The 16278-nt window shown below is 42.9% G+C and overlaps 2 pseudogenes across 2 annotated transcripts; both read left to right on the top strand.

The window, feature by feature from the left end:
* The first annotated feature begins 2278 nt into the window (after window positions 1-2278).
* LOC311612360 (protein FRG1-like) lies at window positions 2279-3927 on the top strand (annotated as a pseudogene). The gene is made up of 3 exons: window positions 2279-2377; window positions 2512-2746; window positions 3378-3927. The product of its transcript is annotated as a protein FRG1-like (transcript).
* Window positions 3928-6228: 2301 nt separating this feature from the next.
* On the top strand, window positions 6229-13298 carry LOC311612349 (activating signal cointegrator 1-like; annotated as a pseudogene). Its single transcript has 2 exons — window positions 6229-6381; window positions 11630-13298. The product of its transcript is annotated as an activating signal cointegrator 1-like (transcript).
* Window positions 13299-16278: the final 2980 nt, after the last annotated feature.

Raw genomic sequence — 16278 nt, 5'->3', positions numbered from 1 at the left:
ATGATGCTGAATCCAATATAAACAAACTGAAGGCAAGAAGCAACCTCACCTGATCCATGTGATAGGTGGACCTCTTAATGGATTATAAATTGCCAGTGTGTGTTTTTTGGCATCTAGAAGGGGTTCGGAAAGCTGGAGAAGTTGCTTTGTATAAATTAATCAAGAGTCCATAGATGCAACATAGTTTTAAAAGGCATTTTGGGGGCCAGAGGAACTTGGCTAAAGAAACCAAGATCTCCAAGTTCTCTCTTGTCTTAGGACCCCTTGCTTTTTATTAACAAAAATTGTCCTAAAGCAAGGTAGATATACACATCAAAGGCCAGGGTTTGATATACAGAATCCATTGTCAGACTAGAGGAAAACTGCCCACGATTGTTCAGGTGTTTGACCAATAGGAGGCAATAATATGTAGATTGAAATGCCCTCGGCTATCTGGCAGCAAGCAATCATTTGCGCATCCTTTTCAGGTTTGGGGAAATGCCTTCAGCTATTCCAGATGATTCAGCCCTGCTGACATGCTGGAATTGGCTTCTGGAAGGAAATACATTAAGTATAAACACTGGAGGCTGCATCTCCAACATAGGCATTTGAGTACCTCACAAAGAGTTGATTCCATACAGTCATGATTCTCAAGTAGAGACTAGGTTCCCTCAAGTCTTGATCAGAATGCTACTGGAGAACTGAGTCCTACAGAAAACTATTGTCATGGCTTTTTTCCCCCCTCAATTATTCCAAAAATGGAACAAAGCTAGTAGTACCATTCTAGAGGTATAGCCAAGAAGTTAATTTATTATATTCATTGAATGCCTTAAGACATTAGGGCTTAATTCCTTTGTACAATCTTGATTGAGTAGAGCTAATTGAGTATGAGAGAGTTCACATTACACCTACAATGTAAAACAATAAACTCAACCTGAAATAAGTATTCCCTCTTAAGTATTAAAACAAAACATCAGAGCTTAATAAAGGACCTCTCTAAAGAGTGACAGTTATGTATCCAGCAATAACCCTCTATTTTTTTGAGTCAGTCTTAATAGGGGCAATGCCTTAAGGTTAATTCTATACATATTGATGTGGCAAAAGAAAATGTCTGCCAGCAACTTCAGTCTATATGCCTATAAAAGCCACATGGGTTTATTATATTGGCACCAGGGAACAGAATATGAACAGGTTAATACCTACTAGCCCTTCCAGCCAGAAACTATCTTCAGAGAATGTTCTCCTGGAAGCAGGCCAGCCAGAGCAGCTTAGTCTGTGAGCAAGAGTAACTTCAGGTGTCAAGGCAGATGATAAACTTTGGAAGCATACTGATTGAACCAGGCTAGAGAGTTTTCTGCAAAGTACTTTCAGAGATTTGTGGAGGACATTTCTAGAGGCTGGAAAATTGATCCCCATTGACTCCAGCAGAGAAATGATGACTTACTAGTCCTGTTTTGACTGTAAACTGGTGAGCCAAGGCCATGTGGCAGTAAAAACAAACCAACGGGGCCTATTATAAACTGAAAAACTGCTACCAAGCCAAGGAAACAAGTCTTCCTTTGTCATTAATTTATCTCTAAGTTAAAATAACAAGCATAAGGAAACACAACCAACTATATTCAAGAAACAAAGTCAGAGAAATTTGCCTCCCATTTATTTCCTTCCAAAAGCTCTTTATCATATTTTAACTAAAGACAAAGTAAGGAAGGAAATGCCCTTTAAGATAAAATTAAGTGAATTTAGAACAGAATCATAAAGACCTAAGGAAACAGACCCTCAAGGAATCAGAATAGCATATGATTTTAATAAATTACTTTAATGAAGATTAATTATGTTTAATAACAAGCAGACCTACTATTAAAGTTAAATAAGCAGTGGTCTCTGTCCAATTAGGGCTACTAGCTCTTGAGGACACCAGGAGCCAGTGAGAAAGCTGCCTGCAAGTAAGAAGGAGGGAGTCCTCTGACAGATTTGATCCACACAAAGGCCTAGAAGTGGGATTGAAAGTACTGTACTTGAGACAAATTTCCCATCTGTTCTACCTTAAAAAAAAAAAATTAAAATGCATCTGACAGACATAAATAAGTATGAAGTTTTTCATTTAAACACTACCTAATCCATTTATGAAAATAACAACAGCTTTGAGCAGAGGCGCCCATGCTGCCTCCAGTGTGTGTGGGTGTGTGTGTGCACGTGCCTGCACTTTCAAGCTTGGGTTATTCCTTGCTCTTTCCTGCACCAGTTGAGCTATTTTATCCTGAGCCAGCTCCCACCTTTCTACAGAAGCATCACCAGAACCATGGCAGAAGATTCCTATGTGAAGTCCACCAAACCTGTGCTCAAAGCAACTAAGGTCAAGAGTAAAAAGAAAAAGAGCAAAGAAAAGAGAAGAAGAAGAAGAAGAAGAAGAAGAAGAAGAAGAAGAAGAAGAAGAAGAAGAAGAAGAAGAAGAAGAAGAAGAAGAGGAAGGAGGAGAAAAAGAAGGAGGAGGAGGAGGAGGAGGAGGAGGAGGAGGAGGAGGAGGAGGAGAAGGAGGAGGAGGAAGAAACCCAACTTGATATTGTTGGAATATGATGGAGTGTAACAAACTTTGGTGAAATTTCAAGACTCAGAATGATTGAAATGGATTAAAAAACAAAAACCTACATACATGCACTTGGCAATGGACTTTTGCACTGGGCACTCCATAAAAGGAAGCTGATGAGGGCCTTAATCCTCCAGACCAGCTCACAGTTGTCAAATTGTCTGATTCCAGAATTGCCCTAACATCTGACTAAATAACATATCCTAAATATTTAAGAAGTAATATACAAATTGACCATCACTCCAACACACAAGATGGCCGACCCTATGTGGTCAAAGATGGCCACCCCCATGTGGACACAAGATGGCTGCCTTAAGTTGGCCTGCAGGGGAGGGTAGTTGGGAGGACCAGATCTGCAGGGAAGAGCATTTGGGGGGTGGGGGAGAACCAGGCCAGCAGGGGAGGGAAATCAGGAGGGACCAGGCTTGCAAAGGAGGGCAGTTGGGAGCGACCAGGCCAGCAGGGAAGAGCAGTTAGGGTTGACTAGGCTGGCAAGGGAGGGCAGTTAGGGGCAATCAGGCCAGCAGGGAAACAGTTAGGTGTCGAGCAGGCTGGCAGGGGAATGGTTAGGGGGTAATCAGGCTGGGAGGCAGAAGTGGTTAGGGGCAATCAGGCAGGCAGGAGAGCATTTGGGATCCAGCAGTCCTAGATTGTGGAGGGATGTCCCACTGCTCCTTTAGGACTGATCCCACCAGGATTTGGTCTTAGCAGGCAGTCGGACATCCCTCAAGGGGTCCCAGATTGAAGATGGTGCAGGCTGGGCTGAGGGGAAACCCCCCTCCCCATGCATGAATTTCATGCACCAGGCCTCTAGCCTTGCTATAAATTCAGATGGACTTGTTGGACATTCAGATGCTATTGGACTAAGAGAACAATGGGAACCATTCTTTCAAGATTGGAAAATGGTTTTATTTGCCTCAAGTAGCTGTTTTATCAGATGAAATGAAGCAGATCATATAAAAGCAAAAAGTAAAGCAACAGGAGAGGAAAACATGATAAAGATTAGATCCTGTGCTGAAAGAGAAATTAAGAAAAAAGCTGATATCCCAGAAGACAAGGAAAATGTTAAATGGTGTGAATTATGAAAAGAAACTTCAGAGCTTCCAAGACAACAAACTTAAAACCAGCAAAGAAGACAGTAAGATTCTTTAAAAGGCCTGGAAGATGGAGTTTTGCATGAAATACTTCTGGACATAAGGGCCAAATTGAAAGCTGATAGATATAGCAAATGCTGGGATTTTTGTCTCTGTCTTCTTCTTTTGTTATTTTTTCTGAATAAAATAATCAGTAGAAGCATTGAAATAAAAGTAAAGAAAGTAACAGCAGCTTCTTCTATACCAGATGCCCAACTAAGTGCACTGTGAATTCTTTCAATTAGTCCAACTCTCCTGGTCTCCCCTGCAATGTGAGAGGAAAGTATTTTCTCTTCTGGCTGAATAATTGGTCCCTTTTCTACAAGCTGGGATTTTTTTTTTTTAAGTTCTCATTGTGTAGTTCCTATGTTCCAGGCACTGTGCCTTCAGGAAACATACAGATAGTACAAATTATGAAGAAAAGACAACAACAGCAGGCTGTGGTAAAAATAACGAGGAGGGAGGGACTTGTTTAAGTTGCCTGGCCAGCTGAGAGCCATGTGAAGAGCAAGAGGGACAAACACACAGAGCAGAGGGCACAGCATGTGCAAGGGCCTGAGGCTGGAAAGAACTTCATGCATTTACAGGTTAAGAAGAAAACTGGTAATAGAACAGTGAGCAAAAGGGAAGGGAGCATGAGGTAAGTCTGGGACCAGACCTTGCAAGAGGTTTCAGAACTTGTTACAGAATTAAAATGTATACTGAGTACAGTGGAAGCTCCTGAAGTGTTTAAAGCAAGAGTAATAAGATCTAATATGAATTTTCTTTTTAAAAAATCATTCTAATTGATCTTTGGAAAAGTATATTGTAGCGATGCAATAGGAGAAGCAGAGACAAAAGTGAACAAATTGCTGTCTGGGTAACAGGGACAGTGGTGGCTTAAGCTACAATATGGCCATGAGGAAGAAAGAGTCAGCATATACAATCATGAGTCTTTTAATGACAGATATATGTGTCATTAGCCAACATTAGCTAATGTTGTTGTGAGAACATTAAAGAGTATACTTACACAAACCTAGATGGAACAGCTTACTGCACACCTACATTATGTGCTGTAGCCTATGGTTCCTAGGCCACACACCTGTATTGCATGTTAGTGTACAAAACAACAGATTAAATCAGGCTCAAAAGAAAGTGATGCAATTGAGAGACATTGTAAACACGAGATGAATGAAGCTGCTGCCGCTGTTACATGGCATGCTGTCTCACAGCAAACCGGACAAGACAAGGGATGGATTCTCCCCTAGAGGCTCCAGAGGAAGGCAGTCCTTCCAACACCCTGATTTTTAACCCAGAAGACCCATTTTGCACTTTTGGCTTCCAGATCTTTAAGATAATAAAGGAATATTCTGTTGCAATGGAAATATGAAACTAATACACTATTACCCTTTAATGACAGTATGAGGGTTAGCTGAGTCAGTAAAGTGTTCTGACACAGACCAGGTTCAGAAAAGTGTCATTTCTTAGCCTGTATGAGATGAATGCCAACTAGTTCAGAGCCCTTGGCTACACAGTGCACTCAGGATATCACTACTTCATGAATTAGGATAAGTATATTCAAATGTAATTATGTAAATAGAAACCTTCAATACACAATTTTAGACATTGTGGTTAAGATACAGACAACTTAGGCATTTCTCTCTTACCAAGCTGCTCTAGCTAGATAGGGAACAATCAAATTGATTCTGAAGATCAGAGTCTGATCATTCCAGATGCCAGTTCTGAAACTCTGAATTGTCATGGGATTCCCTACCTTCTCCTTCCCAACACCTGAAATGGAGGTATTTTATATTCATTACTAGAGGCCCGGTGCACAAAATTTGTGCATGGTAAGGGGGGTGGGGGGTGACAGGGAGGGTGTCCCTCAGCCTGGCCTGCACCCTCTCCAATCTGGGATCCCTCGTGGGATAACTGGCAGTTGGACATACCTCTCACAATCCAGAACGTCTGGCTCCTAACCGCTCCCTTGCCTGCCTGATTGCGCCTAACTGCTTCTGCCTGCCAGCCTGATGGTCTCTAACTGTTCCCCTGATGGCTTGATTGCCCCTAAGGACCTCTGCCTAGGCCTGGCACCCGGGACCCAGGATTCCCTCCTCCAGCCAGCCACAGGCACCCGGGATCCGGGCTTCCCTCCCTCTGGTTGACATAGGTGCCCAGGCTGGCTGCAGACTCAGGGAATGGTGGGGGTGGCTTTGCCTGTGCTGCAGCCACAAATGCTGGCGCCTGGGACCGCAGGGTGGGCGGCTTCTCCATCTCCCAGGCCACAGCCAGCCGCAGGTGCTGGTACCTGGGACTGAGGGGTGGGCGACTTCTCCGTCTACCAGGCTGTAGCCGGCTGTAGGTGTTGGCGCCTGGACCGCAGGCAGGCAGGCAGCTTCACCATCTTCCTTCGGATGCAGTGGGGGCAACTTCTCTGGCTGGCTGTGGCCTGGGATCACGGGACAGGCACCGTCTTCGTCTCCCAGGTCGCATCCAGCCTCAGGAGCTGGGGCCGGGTTTCTCAGTCTCCCCCAGGATGTAGGGCGGGTGGACATGAGGCTTCTGCTGCTGGCTGCGGCCTGGGATCACGGGGCAGGCGGCTTCTCGGTCTCCGTGGCTGCAGCCAGCCTCAGGCGCTGGCACCTGACTCCTCTGACTCCCACAGGCTGGGAGCGGCTGTGGGGCAGGCCTGCTGCCATGTTTTCGGTTCAATTTGCATACTCACTCTGATTGGCTGTTGGGCGTAGGAGTGATGTGATTTATGTGTTTCTCTTTTAGTAGTGTTTCTCTTTTAGTAACCATCTCTGTCATTAATGACAGAACCTGAGCCACTGTAAAGAGAATCATTCATATTTTCACCAGTTAAGAAAGAACATACAGTAGTTTCATTAACAACATTATCATTGTTTAAACTGAAATCTCCTTAGTTTAATAGACTCATAACTGCCACCATTAAAATACACTATGCTTTGCCAGGAACACCTTTCCACCTGGCACTACTTGGCTAAGTCTCACTAGAGATTCAAACTAATATCAAGTGAGAATTAAATGCCCAACCCCATCCCATTCAGAATTAAACCAGTCTTATAAAAACTAGACCAGCCCTAGCTGGTTTTTCTCAATGGATAGAGTCTGCAGACTGAAGGGTCCCAGGTTTGATTCCAGCCAAGGGCACATGCCTGGGTTTCAGGCTCAATCCCCAGTAGGGGGCGTGCAGGAGGCAGCCAATCAATGATTCTCTCTCATCATTGATGTTTCTATCTCCCTCTCCCTTACTGTCTAAAATCAATAAACTATTGATATATATATATATTTTTAAAAAAAAACTAGACCAAACAACAAGTGCTGGCAAGGATGTGGAGGAAAAGAAACCCTTGTGCTCTGCTGGTGGGAATGCAGACTGGTGCAGCCATTGTGGAAAACAGTACAGTATTTCCTCAAAATTTAAAAATGGAACTGCCATTTGACTTAGTAATACCACTTCTAGGAATATATCCCAAGAAAACAGAAGCACCAATCAGAAAGGATATATGCACCCCTATGTTCATAGCAGCACAATTCACCATAGCTAAGATTTGGAAACAGCCTAAATGCCCATCAGCAGATGAGTGGATTAGAAAACTATGGTACATCTACACAATGGAATACTATACTGCCATAAAAAAGGAATTTTTACCATTTGCAGCAGCATGGATGGACCTGGAGAGCATTATGCTAAGTGAAATAAGCCAGGCAAGGAAAGAAAAACCCCACATGATCTCACTCATTTGTGGATAATAAAGAACATTATAACCTATGAACAAAAAGATAGATACAGAGGCAGAGAAGCATGGAGCAGACTGTCAAATTACAGCAGTAAGGCTGGGAAGGGTTGAGTGAGGGAGGTAAGAGACAACCAAAGGACTTGTGTGCATGCATATAAACATTACCAATGGATGCAAGACTCTGGGGGAATTAGGTGAGGGTATGTGTGGGGGGGGGGGGGGATGCTGAAGGAAGGTCAATGGGGGAAAAGGAGACATATGTACTACTATTTGTAATACTTTAAACAATAAAATAATTTTTTAAAAAACTGGACCATTAATGGAATATTCATGACCTACAAGGCTAAGGATTTTACTCTCTTCATGAGGAACATTTTCTCAACAATTTATTGAGAGGAAGGCTATGTTTATTCCAGTCAGGTTTCACCCATCCATCTAAAGCTTTCTAATTTCACTTCTTAGTAATTATTCCCCCAGCATTTCCTGTAACTGTGTCTTATCTGATTCTTTCGCTCCAGAATGTTATTTTTATTGCAATGTAAAACAGAAACATTTCTGAATTAGAATTGGAAGTCCTAACTGGCTCCCTATTTGATGCTGAATAATTCAATTGTAGCTAATTAGGCGTGGGACACCCCTGACTCATGCTGCAGAAAGACTTATCCTGACTTCTGGTGATGCTTCAGAATGTGCCTAATTGGCAGAAGCATGTACAGTGATAATGAGCACTCATTTGCCTCTTTTGCCCATGAGGGAAACTGGAACTTTCTAAAGTATTTAGATGAGCAATGATGCTTTTGCAATGTTCTCAATTATCGACTGGAGCACCCTAAAAGTGACTAGACCACCAATCCTATCCAGCTCTCAGTTCAGAGGGAATGTGGCTGCCTCAAGACTTCTACTGTGAGATTTCCAGGAAACAGAAAGTTAACCTTAAGACACTTTTCACTTTCTGTAACTTAAGAAAAATGGGCAATTACCTTTGCAGACTTCACAAACTCGAGTGGGTTCTTCTGCTAGAGTTAAAAGGTGAAGATTGATGTCTGTGCTAATTAGCAGTTCCTACTTCATCTTGAAAGCTTACACTATAACAAGACAAGGGAGGCAGACAGGATCAGAACCCTTCTGGAACCCTTATAGAAGGTCTTCTTTGACAAATGTAAATTTGCAGGCTGAAAAATCATATCAATTCTTAGATGTATTTTTATAAGAATCTGATGGAACCACAAGTGCCTTCTGCCCATATTCATTTTATTAAATGTTGGCTACATATCGCCAACCAGGTTCATCTTTTAGAAAAGTTTCATCTGTTCCTAAAGGAAAAGAAATCTGTCAACATAATTTTAATTCTTTTTCTGACAGATCTTCTTATGTCCTTATATTTGCATTTTTTCTTTTTTGTATTATTTGGTCTATTATAAGTATTATATGAAAGGATCTTTTTTCAACTATTAATAACAGAAAATTCAAGAGGGCATCAAATTAAAGTGTGTTTTTTTAAGGGATGATGCCGGAAACCAATCATTGTCCCACTAATAGAAAGAGGCTGGTCAACCTTGAAGCTCTGAAAGGTCAGAACCAACCACACCCTACCTAATTAAGACAATAGTAACTGAGGCAACTTCTCCATATTGTAATCATATAAATCCTTACTGATATGATAATCCACTTATTACCTGCCTAAGGGCTATGGGTGTTTTTCAAAGCTGCTTAAGGGTAATGGGTGTATCCCATAGCAGCCTCAATAAAAGGGATAGCAAGGCCAGAGCCTAGAGAGTCTTCCCACTAGAGGTTGACTCCCGCCTGGCCCCCCATTTGTCCCAAATTAACTCTTTTCTAGTCTTTCTCTTCATTTTAGTGTGTGGCCTCCTCCAGAAACTGGACCCTGAGTGGGCCCTAATCACGCGGGTCGTGGGTTCCCACAGGATGAAATGTATCCAAAGAATAAGATTTATGGAGCTTAAATAAAGCTCTACGTCCTACATGTAGGAGCATACATTAGAAGTCCAGCTTGGTATGCATCTACTACCGGGACTTTGGTTTCGTGGCTGCTAAGCCAACACAGGCTTTTTGTAGGCTGTGTAATAGGGCAGGTGTCATTCTTTGTTTTTAATTTTATTAATTATGGTATTACATAATTGTCCTCATCCCCCCCATTCCCATCCCAAACCCCTCCCCATATATGCCCCCACTCCCTTGTTGTCCATGGCCACTGGCCAGGCCCATATGCATGCACACAAGTCCTTTGATCTCTCTCCTGTACCCCCACCCTCCCCTACTTTCCCTCTAAGGTTTGAGAGCCTGATCGCTGCTTTTTTTCTCTACAAGTGTATTTCTTGGATCACATGATCTCATACATCTAGAGGAAATAATGAACAACATAAACTGATGAACAAAAACAGACTCAGGTGTCATTCTTAACCATAAGTATACTCCTACAACCTTATACATTTACACTAACATATGCCCCTTGCACACAGATGGTTTTGACCAAAAGCTTCATTTCTTGGCATATGATTCTGTAGTGCAGTAATCTGCCCATGACCCACTACTGGTTAGTAGCAGACCAAAGGGGGCAAACCAGAGACTCTAAAGCACCAATTTACTATTCTCTCCATTGTGCTACATTGAAGGGATGAAAGATTCACTGACTTGCTACTATGCATTTCAATACAACTTGAATGAGCTGAATGAAAACTGGAATATTAGAGGCTGTCAAAGGCAAAGGCTTCACATAAGCTCTAATGAGTGAACCTATTTTACTGAAATTCCCTACAGGTTTTGGATAATAGTTATTACTTACTGAGCAATTAGTAGGTGCCAGCAGCATGCAAAGCAGCTTACATTTAACCATTCATATTATCTAATTTAATCTTCATTCTCCTAAGAAGTAGGTACTGTTTTACAGATATGGAAACTGAAAATTCGAGACCATTAAAAAATATCCTAGGGCTATACAGCCAATAAGTGAGGAAATCAGAACTTTATTTGAAAATAGAGCCCATCATACTACTATAATCAATCAGCAACTCCTCTCCCAGATATTCAAATCAAGTAAACTTTATTAAAAATAATTTTCACTCTATGTGTTCCTTTTATTCTGGCCTACCTTTGATCAAGCAAAGAAAGTATGTTACTAGCATTCTCCCAAAGCTTGAAAATTTTATTATCAAACCAGGTTACTTTTATTAAATCCTTCCCCAAAAAAATGACTTATGGTACATTCCAATGGTAGAACTGTTTAGCCTTCTGGTTTACACCCATTATATTGATTTCTATTACTAGAGACCCAGTGCATGAAATTTGTGCAGGGGTGGGGTGGGGGGTCCCTCAGCCCAGCCTGCACCACTCCAATCTGGGTCCCTTCGAGGGATGTCTGACTGCCCACTCACAATCCAGGACTCCTGACTCCCAACCACTCATCTGCCTGCCTTCCAGATGCCCTTAACTGCTTCTGCCTGCCAGCCAGCCTGATCACTCCCTAACCACTCTCCTACCAGTCTGATCGATGCTTAACTGCTCCCCTGCTAGCCCAATTGCCCCTAACTGCCCTTCCCTGCAGGCCTGGTTCCCCCCCACCCACCACCAACTGCTCTCCCCTGCAGACCTGGTCACCCACAACTGCCCTCCCCTGCCAGCCATTTTGTAGTGGCCATCTTTGACCATATGGTGATGTCCATCTTGTGTGTTGGAGTGACAGTCAATTTGCATATACTTTTTTTATTATATAGGATGTTTTCAATGAGATAGAGAGTAACTGCTCTCTATGTACCAAGCTGTATCTTTTTACATTCCTTTCCTTCCTTTGCTTTTCTCACAGGCTAATAATTTCAAATTCTTCCCCAGCCAGCATGGCTCAATGGTTGAGCATTGACCTATGAACCAAGAGGTCAGGGTTTGATTCCTGATCAGGACCCATGCCCTTGGTTGTGGGCTGGATCCCCAGTGTGGGGCATGTAGGAGGCAGCTGATCAATGATTCTCTCTCATTGTTGATGTTTCTACCTCTCTCTCCCTCTCCCGTCTTCTCTGAAGTTAATAAAAATATATTTTTAAAAATAATAATAACAGCACAGGTGGAAGGTGAGAGGATGCTACAGCAGGGCAGTGCAGCCTGGCAGAACTCATGTGAGCAAGTAATATTGTGATGAGAACTAGTCTGGCACAGGGCTCTAGGCTTTCTCTGCTCAGCTGGTTCCCACTGGGGAAAATGGTGGTGCTGGGGCAGTAGGGGAGCAGCTGGTGGGGTAGTGTACCCAGCATTTGTGGAAAACTTTTGACCTGGGTGTCAGTGAGATCATGCAGTATGTTTTGTCAATTGAGAGTCCTGAAGAGATATGAGAATATGTTACTGACTTCCTTCAGGGAAATTAGGGCAAAAAAGGTCAATTCATAGAAAAGCTTATGAACAAATGGCAAAAGAATGATCAGAAGTTAATTTCTGATGTTCTGCAGCAGTCCTTCAAAAAAGATGAAATTTTACATGGGCAGAGATCAGGAGACCAGCTAAAGAGAAGTAGGCGGAAAGGGAGAAACAGACAGGAAGTTCTTGCATTTGCTGAACCTTACACAATCATAGAGGTCAAAACACCTTTTGATTTGGCCAAGGCACAAGAGAATAACAACTCCTTAAAGAAGAAGACAAAGTTTGTCCATTTATACACAAAAGAGGGACAAGACAAGTTTGCAATCCTGATCCCAGGTCGCCACCCTTGTGATTGCCTGGGCCAGAAGCACAAACTGATCATTAACTGTATGATCTGCTGGCGTATAGTCTGTGCCCTTTCTTATTCTGTGGTACTCTGGCATGTACTCGTGAAGAACAGGATATTTTACAACGTGACTCAAACAAGAGCCAGAAATTGCTCAAGAAGCTAATATCAGGGATGGATAATTCTGGAAAAGTGGACCTCTCTACCAAAGACCTTCTTCCTCATTAAGAGTTTTTATTTAAGTCTGGTTTGGAGAAAGCTATTAAGCATAAAGACAGGGTTTGATAGAACTAGTATTCAAATGACCCAAGTAATTGGTGATGAGTCAGATTACTTTGCCAGTGACTCTAACCAGTGGTTATCCAAGATTGACCAGGAAACTTTGCAGAAGCAAGAGGAGGAGCTGAGAGAATTTTGACATGCCTCTTGACTTTCTAAGAAGATCACCATTGATTTTGCAGGCAGGAAGATCATGGAAGATGAAAATCCACAAGCCGAGTGTTATATTAAACTACATGAGACAATACAGGCCATTGCCAGTGGAATCTTGAACCAATCACTGACAAAATTGAATAGATCTTCTGAAGAGTCTTTGGGAATTCTGGTGAATCCCAAACTGGTTCTGTCCCCTCCCCAGTGGATAGATCAGAGAGGTGCAGCCACACAGAAGAAGGCTTTCCATTCAGCAGGATCAGAACCAGAGTTCAACTCATATTGGCACCAGTTGCAAATTCAGGACAAAAAAATTCAGGAAGGCTTTGATGGTGACTGGTGCCTCTCTATGCATCAGCCCTGTGCTTCTTTGTTTGCCAGAGGAATTACAAGGGTGGAGGAAAGAAGCTGGTACACCCCCTCACAGAGGACAACTTTGGATAGCAATCACAGCCAAAAGACCCTCCTCTCAAGAAGTCTCAGAACTCCAGACTGCATATCATTTTCTTTGTGGGAAAGATGTGGAATTTCCCAATAACTATCCATCAAATTTTCTTCTGGGCTGTGTGGACCTAATTGACTGCTTGTCCCAGAATCAACTTAAGGATCAGGATCCAAACATAAGTCAAAAGTCTGAGTCTCCATTTGTTTTTATCTGCACAAATTCCAAGGAAATGATTGTAAAGTTTCCTATTAAAGGAAATCCAAAAATCTAGAAACTGGATTCCAAGATCCATCAAAGCACAAAGAAAGGGTTAATGAAGCAGAATAAAGCTGTCTGAGCCAGGAGAAAAAGAACTATACAGCATAGTGGAGTTTTATGTACCAAAATCGTTATCTGCTGGTCCTTTGGAACTGAAGCAGTAGAAATCTCAAGACTTGGCATTAGGCTTGACTCTCTCAGTATTTAAACTCTTACCAAACTTCTATATTTTTCTTAAGGAGTGTGATTCTTTATGTAGTGGGTCAAAATCTTTGAATACATTATTTATAAAAATCTATTTTAGGAGAATCCAAGATGGCTGCCCAGGTAAACACCTAGCCGCAGCCGCACACAACAATTTCAATAAAATACAACTAAAATATAAAATGTACATTACCCAGTAGTACTACAGGAAAGTCGACTGACTGGAAATTCTACAACGAGAGCAAGGAGAAAAGCAGAAGGAAGCGTGGAGGAGCTGTAAAAGGTACGGAGACACGCGGTGCGAGCGGAGAGGACTGAGCCAGAGAGGAGGGCAGCTGAGTGCCTGGCTGGCATTCCCTAACAGGAAGGAGATAAAAGCTCCGACTGTGTTGGGCCCCAGTTCCGACTGCTCTGAACCCCAGTTCTAGGCCAGACCCCAGGGACCCAGGCTCAAACAGAGGGAGCTGGGCTGTAAGACGGAACCCCGGGGGAGCGGAGAAAGGAGGTCCTGGAGGCGCGCACATTGCGCGCAGAGAAGGGACGGTCGGCTGTGCGGTGGAAGTGCCCTGGTGGGAAAGAGACAGGGCTCCAGACTGCTCTGAAAGCCACCTCCAATACCACTTCCAATACCGGGCTCATTGGGGGAAAGCATAGACTGTTTGGCAGCAGGCAAAAATTGAGGGGACCTTTCTCTCAGAGGCACTTGCAGCGAGTCCTGAAGGACCCTGGCTGACGGAAGCCAAGGCTGTAGGCTCCACCCTGAAACTCCGCCCCAACATGTAGCTGCGAAATGAGACAACCAAATAGATCACAAAGGAAAGAAATTGAGGACAAAAAGTGACTGGATATAGAGTTCATATCTACGCTTATAAGGTTTTTCAAGAATTTCCTAGAAAAGATCGATAAGACCTATGAGGATATGAAATAAGATCAACTAGAATTAATAATGAATCAACAAGAAATGATAAGGGATCAACAAGAAATGATAAGGGAGCAACAAGAAATAAAGAATACATTGTCTGAAATACAAAATATTATACAGAGTCCTAAAAACAGAATGTAAGATCGCAAGAATCAAGTAAAAGATTTGGAACATAAAGAGCCAGAAGACACTCCTCTGCAGAAGCTAGAAGGCAAGAGATTCCAGAAAGTTGAAGATAATGTAAGAAACCTCTGGGACAACTTCAAGCGAACTAACATCAAAATTATGGGGGTCCCAGAAGATGAGGGAGAGCAAGATATCGAAAACATACTGAAAGAAATAGTGACAGAAAACTTCCCCCACCTGGTGAAAGAATTAGACTTACAAGTCCAGGAAGCGCACAGAACTCCAAACAAAAGGAATCCAAAGAGGACCACACCAAGACAAATAATAATTAAAATTCCAAGAGCAAAAGACAAAGAGAGAATATTGAAAGCAGCAAGAGAAAATCAGATAGTTACCTATAAAGGAGCACCCATACGATTGTCAGCTGATTTCTCAACAGAAACCATGCAGGCCAGATGGGAACGGCAAGAAATATTCAAGGTGATGAATAGTAAGAACCTACAGCCAAAGATAATCTATCCAGCAAAGCTATCACTCAGAATCGAAGGTCAGATAAATAGCTTCACTAATAAAAATTGATGAGGACAATGGAGGGTGGGGAAAGGGCAGAGGGTGGGGTGGGAACCTGGTGGAGGAGAGCAATGGGGGGGGAGGAACATTTGTAATAATATGAACAATAAAAATTTATTAAAAAATAATAAATAAATAAATAAATAAATTTTTAAATAAAAATCTATTTAAAAAAATAATAATAATTTCAAATTCTTGAGGTTTTATTCAAAGGGCTCCATTTTCAATAGCATAAGCATATTTACTAGTATAATCAGTCCTGAATGAGTGGTCTTCTAACGGGTCCATGTGTGCAAAACCTTTCCCTTGGGCTCTCAGGAATTCCAAAAGAGAATCGATCTCAAGATCCTCAAGTGCTATAGATTCTCTTTTCTGAAAGTGATCTTCCTGAGAACAAATTCATTCAAGGCACAATTCATTCAAGGCATCACTCTGCTACACCCACAATCCATGCCCATCAGCCACACCCACCAGCCAATCAGAGCAAGTATGCAAATTAACCCCAACCAAGATGGCTGCAGCCACAAAGAGTAGGAGGGAGGCTTGGGTTTTCCTGGCAATAGAGGAAGCCAAGCTTTCCACACATGCTGGCTGGCCTAGGCCTCCACTCAAGGCTACAAAGTTTCAATTATAGAAGGTAAATAAATCCAAACAAAAATGGCGGCAGCCACAAAGCGAGCAGGGGGCTTGGCTCTGCTCCAGGCTACAAAGTTTCAATTGTAGAAGGTAAATAAAATCCAGATACCAGGACCTCTGCTTGGGTTGCCTGAGGGGAGAGGGCAGTAGGAAGGGAGGGAGGGTGACCTGCAAACCACCACAGGCCCCTCGCCCAGGCCATCCCATGACCCAAGGGAACCCCCACCCTGATCCGAGACACCCTTCAGGGCAAACCAGGTGGCCCCCACCCATGCACCAGGCCTCTATCCTATCTAATAAAAGGGTAATATGCAGATTGACCATCACTCCAACACACAAGATGGCTGCCCCCATGTGGTCAAATATCCTCCCTCTATGTGGACACAAGATGGCCACCACAAGATGGCCAGCAAGGGAAAGCAGTTGGAGGCAATCAACCTTGCAAGGGGAGGGCTGTTAGGGGTGACCAGGCCAGCAGAGGAGGGAAGTTGGGGGCAAACAGGCTGGCAGGGGAGCAGTTAGACATCAATCAGGC

The sequence above is a fragment of the Pipistrellus hanaki genome (assembly GCF_964339955.1).
Source record: "Pipistrellus hanaki genome assembly, chromosome: 1".
NCBI lineage: Eukaryota > Metazoa > Chordata > Mammalia > Chiroptera > Vespertilionidae > Pipistrellus > Pipistrellus hanaki.
The sequence above is the reverse complement of the archived record's forward strand: the minus strand, read 5'-3'. Positions and strand labels throughout refer to the sequence as shown.